Genomic DNA, 6,803 nt, shown 5'->3' on the forward strand with positions numbered 1-6,803 from the left:
CCCTCAACCCCCCCCCCCCCCCCCCCCCCGAGCCTCCGGGACTGGATGTGCACATGTTGGAAGCTCAGAGCCGGGGAAAGACTGCAGAAACTCTGCAGAAAAGATCACCTGCGCTTCAACCTGACTACCTGTTCTGGATGTAAAGACACGCAGCCTCTGCATCAGCACTCCGAACAGAGATGACTACGAGGACATGAAGAATTAATTTCTCAAAAAATTAATTTTACTTTAAGCAAACAAACAAAAAACATACAAAAAAAACAAAGGGAAGGAATGTCCTTTTTGTATAATTGAGAAATGTTTGCATTCAATTTATTTAATTGTTTTTGAGTGTTTACATGCATTTTAATTCAATACTACTGACTCTTGCCTACATTTGACCCTTAGGTTGTCATCGTTCATTTGACATCGTCATACATGCATTGAAGCTGCCCATGCACACTCGAGAACTGCTGTTGAGGTGGATTGATGGATCCCTTACGCATGGGAGCTATAGCCTACATGTAAACCTTAAAATCCCAACACTTAACTTAGCACTTAAAATACATCGACTACGTTCCTAATGGTAACACGTGTAAATACTAATTTAACACTAGGGCAATCAAATGATACCTGGCAAGGTTTTCTCGGACACAAAGAAGAAGTAATGTAATTACTGTATTTATATGTTAAAACAAATTATTATAATATTGAATTCAGTTTTCAGTAATTGCCTCTCTATGAGACAAACCGCAGCGCAGGGGTCACCGTATGGAAAGAGTAACAGCACATCACAGAATCTAAAGTATTTAGATCAAGTATTTACCCTTCTTTATGTACATTTATCCATTGGACGACAACAGGGGAATTTGCTGTGTGCAGGTTTATATTCGCTATACCATTTAGAGAAGAGTGGGACAAAAGAATAATCATGGATTTTAAAATGCTATGGGAAAAGGCCAAGAATCCAAGAACTGGGCCGTCAGTATGCAAAGGACAAAACAGGTATATGGTTTATATTGCCAACAGCTGTTGTGAGGTAGGCTAACTGTACACTTGCACTTTTTTTTTAACCTGAGTATATTATTAGACTGGTGGTCTCTTTGCTTTGTGGAATAGCCAGAGTGTCGCATCGCGGCTGGAAGACACTTAACCGCTCAAATGTTTCCATTTAGATGAACGCTCAAATGTTTCCATTTAGACGAACACACATAAGTATTTGACCGGTTGATGGAGAATCAAATGTATAACCTGGAAACATTATTGTTTAGAACAGCAGATCCATAGAAGTGATGCATGCCCCAGAATCCATGCCTACTGTATGTACATTGAGGGCAAATGAAAAGCACAACACTAATAAAATGTCAGAATTCAAACATAGATCATAGACGTAACAGGTAGTTGACTCAATGAAGCCTCTTCAGTATTATGGTTTGAAGTAGGTGGTATATTATGCGGTTTTGTGTTTCTCCAAATCCGTTTGCACTGAAACGTACTGAATCGGTATAACATACAAAAGGGAGATGTTGTAGTCTGCAGAGTACTTCCCACTCGCAATCAATTCCTGCAAAGTTATATAACTGAACCCTATAGCAAAGATATACAACTCATATACTGTATAATCTCTCTGCTACTTAGTGAAGCAAGTGTCCAAGGCAAGGCACGTTTATTTAGATAGCACATTTCATACACAGAGGCAATTCAAAGTACTTTACATGAAACAGATGAAAAAGGAAAGCGCATAGAATCATGTTTATTAAACAAATAAAAAGCTTTAGGGATGTCCGATATTATCGGCCTACCGATATTATCGGCCGATATTGGCATAAAAATGTGATATCGGAAAATATCTGTATCGGTTTAAAAAAAAATAGATTAAATTTTTTTTTTACATTTATTGAACCTTTATTTACCCAAGCAAGCAAGAACAAATTATTATTTTATTTATTGTCAAAGTATGCATAATGTTGTGTTAATTACACGGCAAGAGATATGTAATGTTAATTACCTGAAATTATTCCGTTTTTGGGGGGGGGGGGGGGGTTGGGGGACCCTGCATATATCGGTATCGGTTGATATCGGTATCGGAAATTAAGAGTTGGACAATATCGGTATATCGGTATCGGTAAAAAAGCCAATATCGAGCATCCCTAAAAGGCATAAATGAATAAAGGTCACAGTGCATTTTAGAGTCAGAGTTCAGTTATTAGCAACAGTTCAATTTCAATTCAAAGCAACGGCCAGCATAAAGGCTTTTAGCCTATTTTCATCTTTAACACCAAGGACAATCATCTCAGTTTTGTCTTTGTTTATTTGGAGGACATTTTGTCACATCCAGTCATTGAGGCAGAGTCTATAGGAGCAAGTCCCTCGATGAGAGAGCTATGTATAATTGAGTGTCATCTACATTTTGTTCTTGAATAAAAGAGGGCCCAGAATTTAACCTTGAGGTACCCCACATGTCATGCTAGTTCACTCAGATGTAGTTGCCAATGGAAACAAAATAGTTCCTGTTTTGCAGGTAGGACCTGAACCAATCTAAGAGTTTGCCAGAGAGTCCAAACCAGTTTCCCAATCTGTCTAGTAGTATTGGATGGTCAACGGTGTCAAAAGCAGCACTAAGATCCAGTAACACTAGGGTTGAAATTTTGCTGGAATTAGTGCTCATTCTAATGTAATTTAGAACCAGAGCAGTCTCGTGCTGTGATGGGGTCGAAAACCTGATTGGAATTTGTCTAAGAAACCATTTGAAGTTAAAAAGTTGTTGAGTTGCTGTTGGTAGACAACTTTTTAGATTATTTTACTTATAAAGGCTAGATTTTATATGGTCTGTAGTTGCTAATTGCAGAAGCGTCCAGGCTACACTCTTTTAGTTGATGCTTAATAACTGCTGTTTTCAAAGGCAGTTCCAGTTCAATACCCAGTAGCACTTCCTCTCCCATAACACCCAGCAGAAGTAGCTACACTAAGAAAGTGAGATACCGCAGACAAGAAAACATTCGCATGCAAGGAGATAATTAAATCATTAAGGCACTGTGAATGTTTTGCCAGGTCATCTCTAAACAATGCTTGGTATGGGTGCTATGTGTTGTGTCTCAACAGCTGCAGGAGACTGGGTTCCACAGGGGTTCCTGGTGTTGAGGTCATTAAGAAAAGGAAACTGTCATTTGATCCCCTCTATTCTCAAAAAAACTACTTGGCACTCTTTTTATTTATAAAAATTCAACCGTATTATATTTATTTATGTATTTATTTCAAGTGGTGCCTGTCCTTCTGTCCAACTGAATTTGAAAATGTTTGTCCCCCCGACCTCATTAACAGCTTTCTGAAACCACACACACACACAGCGTAGGATAGAATATAACATTTCAACTAGTTATCCTTCAGTTATTATGAGACCCCCCCCCCCCAGCAGCTTTCTATAGCCCTGACAGAACAAACCTCCACAGCTGCTCCAGTAGAACGGAGCTTTCAGTAGCATATTTAATGTGAGGGCGACCCTAGGGCACAGCTCCTCCCCTTTCCTCATCTCCATGGTCATCTTCCGTCCTTATGTAATTCACACTTTTGCATGTAACTCAAGGTTGTTCATTTGCCACACCAGCTCTCTTGTCTCAGAGAGAACCCCATTATGAAGTCGGATCAAGAGAAATAAAACAAACTGAGAACTACCCGACATGTGTGCTTGTGTCGTGTTTTAGCGGTTTAGCGGTCGTGGCTAATGTCTTCCAACTGTTAGTGAATATGATGTCACTCTGTGTGTACACACGAGACATTCAAATGATTAAAATGTCACTCAACCTGTAACCAATATAAAACTATTAAATTAAAGGGTCACCCATTTTGACAATGTTGAACTGGAGTGAAAGAGTCAAGTCTACGTCACAATGGTCAAACCCTACAAAGGGTGCATGTATCAATAAGACAGTATCACTCTCATACATGGAATTTATATAGCTCTTTTATCCAAAGCGCTTTACAACTTATTAGGGATGCACCGAAAATTCGGCCACCGAAAGTTTTCGGCCGAAAGAGTTTTTCACCGAAAATATCTCACAGAAACAGAAGCAACCTGTAACCTAACGCGTGTTGTTGTGATGATGTCATCAAAACGCGGATTCATTACATGCGCGCTGTGAGCTCTTCAGTCCTGCGTGATACTCCTCTTGGGACTCGGGAGCAATGCATCTCCTCGGGAGTCGCGCTGTTTCTATGTAAACTCCGCGCGCAACGAGTCCAATAAATGCGTCTTTAAAGGGGAACTATCTTATAAATGGCCTTTTTGAGTGTTTAGCATTGTTTCCTAGCTATGTGAACTTATATTAATATGATCTATGTCTCAAAATTCTCATATTGGCGCATTCTTCCAATTCTCCTCTCACAATATTCACCCTCACTGAACTGAGTCGTTTGAAAATGTGCCTATATGTGATGTCATATAGTCACTGCTGCATGTTAATGTTCAGGCGAAGACGACGCTCCGCAGTGGTTTAGGAGCCCAGGCTCCAAACGGCTTAAGATCTTGAGGTAGAAAAATGCTGTTTTTGAGGACTTGATTAGAAATACAAAACAATGAATAAAAAAAATATATATATTACAAAGGTGTTCCATAGACTCACAGGAATTGTGTAAAAGTGCCCAAATAGTGAAAGAAATAGTAAAATAGTTCCCCTTTAACATACTTTATCCTTATTTACTATATGCCCGTTGCGGTTAATCACTGAGTGATCTAATATGCATATTATTCAGAGCGAGAGGGGGAGGGATTGTGTTTCTCACATTGACGCTGTCTATCGCGCGTCTTCTGTGCCAAAGTCATCTGGGGACTAGAAAGGTGCGCTCAGTAGAGCACAGATGTCCGCCTCTCTCTCTCTCTCTCTCTCTCTCTCTCTCTCTCTTTCTCTCTCCCTCTCTCTCTCTCTCTGATTGATTGATTGATTGAAAACTTTATTAACAGATTGCAGAATGGGTACAATACAGTACAGCTCAATACAGACAATTGTTAAGGGGATGCAGACCAGAGAAAGACTTTCGTCTTGTTTACATCAGGGTCCCCCATTTTCAATTCATCAGGACATATATGACATACATGACATACAGATAGACAGTACTGCTACATCCATTCTATACATTTATGACATACCAGATTTGCAAATACAGTACTGTTTGTGATACAAAAAGACCCATAATAGTGATTATTTATTATTTAAGTTAAGTTTTGCCATAATCAGGTAGCTGAACAACATTGATAAAAAAAATTCTATTCTATGAATCATTTTCGGCCTTTCGGCTTTCGGTTTTCGGCCAACTGTTTCCTATTTTCGGTATCGGTTTCGGCCAAGAATTTCCCATTCGGTGCATCCCTACAACTTATGCCTCACATTCACTCACACATTCACACACCGGTGGTGGAGGCAACCGTGCAAGGTGCCGACCTGCTCATCGGGAGCAGTTAGGGGTTAAGTGTCTTGCTCAAGGACAGGCGAGAAGTCAGAATCAAACAGAGAACTTTCCAATTGCCAGACAACCGTTCTACCTCCTGAGCCACTGTCACCCATACTCCCTTCATAACATGTATAGGAGACCAGTATTCAAGTAACCACAGTTACAGTGGGGGAAATAAGTATTGAACACATCAACATTTTGTCCAGTTAAATGTATTTCCAATGAGCGTATTCATGTGAAATTTGCACCAGAAAAAGCAGTACACCACAGCAAGGAAAGGCAATGAACTAGCTGAAAACCAAAACAAATTAAGAGGCAACTCTACCTCCTATCTGTGCTAATAATGTCAACTGGGTTAGAATATATTGATGGGCTATAAAAAAAAAATTGTTACCAAGGTGCCACACAAGAAACATCTAATGATGGGTAAAAGCAAAGAGCTCTCAAGACCTTCACAAACAGATTGTTGCAAAGCATGAAAATGGAATTGGAAATCACATCTGAATACTGCGGGTGATTAGTTACATCATACAGAAAGTGTCCTTGAAGCTGTCATTACAAACAAAGGCTTCTCCACTAAGTATTGAATTAATTTCAGTTAGTGTGTTCAATACTTTTTTCCTATGTCATTCCACTTTATTACACATAACTTTATTTACATATGGACTTTAATGTTTAGATTTGTTGTATGGATTTCCTGAGTAAATACCAAAGTCTGGTGAAAATCTCACTTGAATTGCCACATTGGAAATATATTTATGGGACAAAATGCTGATGCGTTCAATACTTATTTCCCCCATTTGTACCTTGTTATCAGTTCCACAACATACAAGGTTAACAAAGCACAAGACACAGAGCTTCGGTTTCAGACAAAAGTTATTATCAAGGTCCAGATGGGTGTGGGAATTCTATTTAGTTCAGTTTCACCACTCTCTCCGAAAGCTAGAAATCAGAGAGAGAACCCTCCAATCTGTGATCTGATGTAGAGAGCTTCAGGAGTGTTGCATGTTCACAAATACTGACTTAACACTTTGGGTGCCAATCACGTGTTAACACGTTTCTGGGCCCCAACCGTTGAGTGCCAAACACTGGTTAACACGTTTCTGGGTAGTTTTTCCTTTTTTTTCTCGATATTTTTATTCATTATCCATCCAGGGAGCCTGGTGTTACATAGGGAATGAGTCTGAGGTCGCCAAAGTGCATTACCGGCCGCATCCAGCTAGACGGCGGTACAGAGCACCCTTTGAAACCTTGTATCTTGGCCTGTGCGTCAATCTAATGTTTCCGGTCGTTTATTTTTTTCCCGCATCCCAATTTTCGTATCATCCAATTCAACCCTCCCCTGTCTTTGAACGCTGTTTCATGCCTCCCACAAGCCG

The sequence above is a fragment of the Notolepis coatsorum genome (assembly GCF_963971535.1).
Source record: "Notolepis coatsorum genome assembly, chromosome: 1".
Lineage (NCBI taxonomy): Eukaryota > Metazoa > Chordata > Actinopteri > Aulopiformes > Paralepididae > Notolepis > Notolepis coatsorum.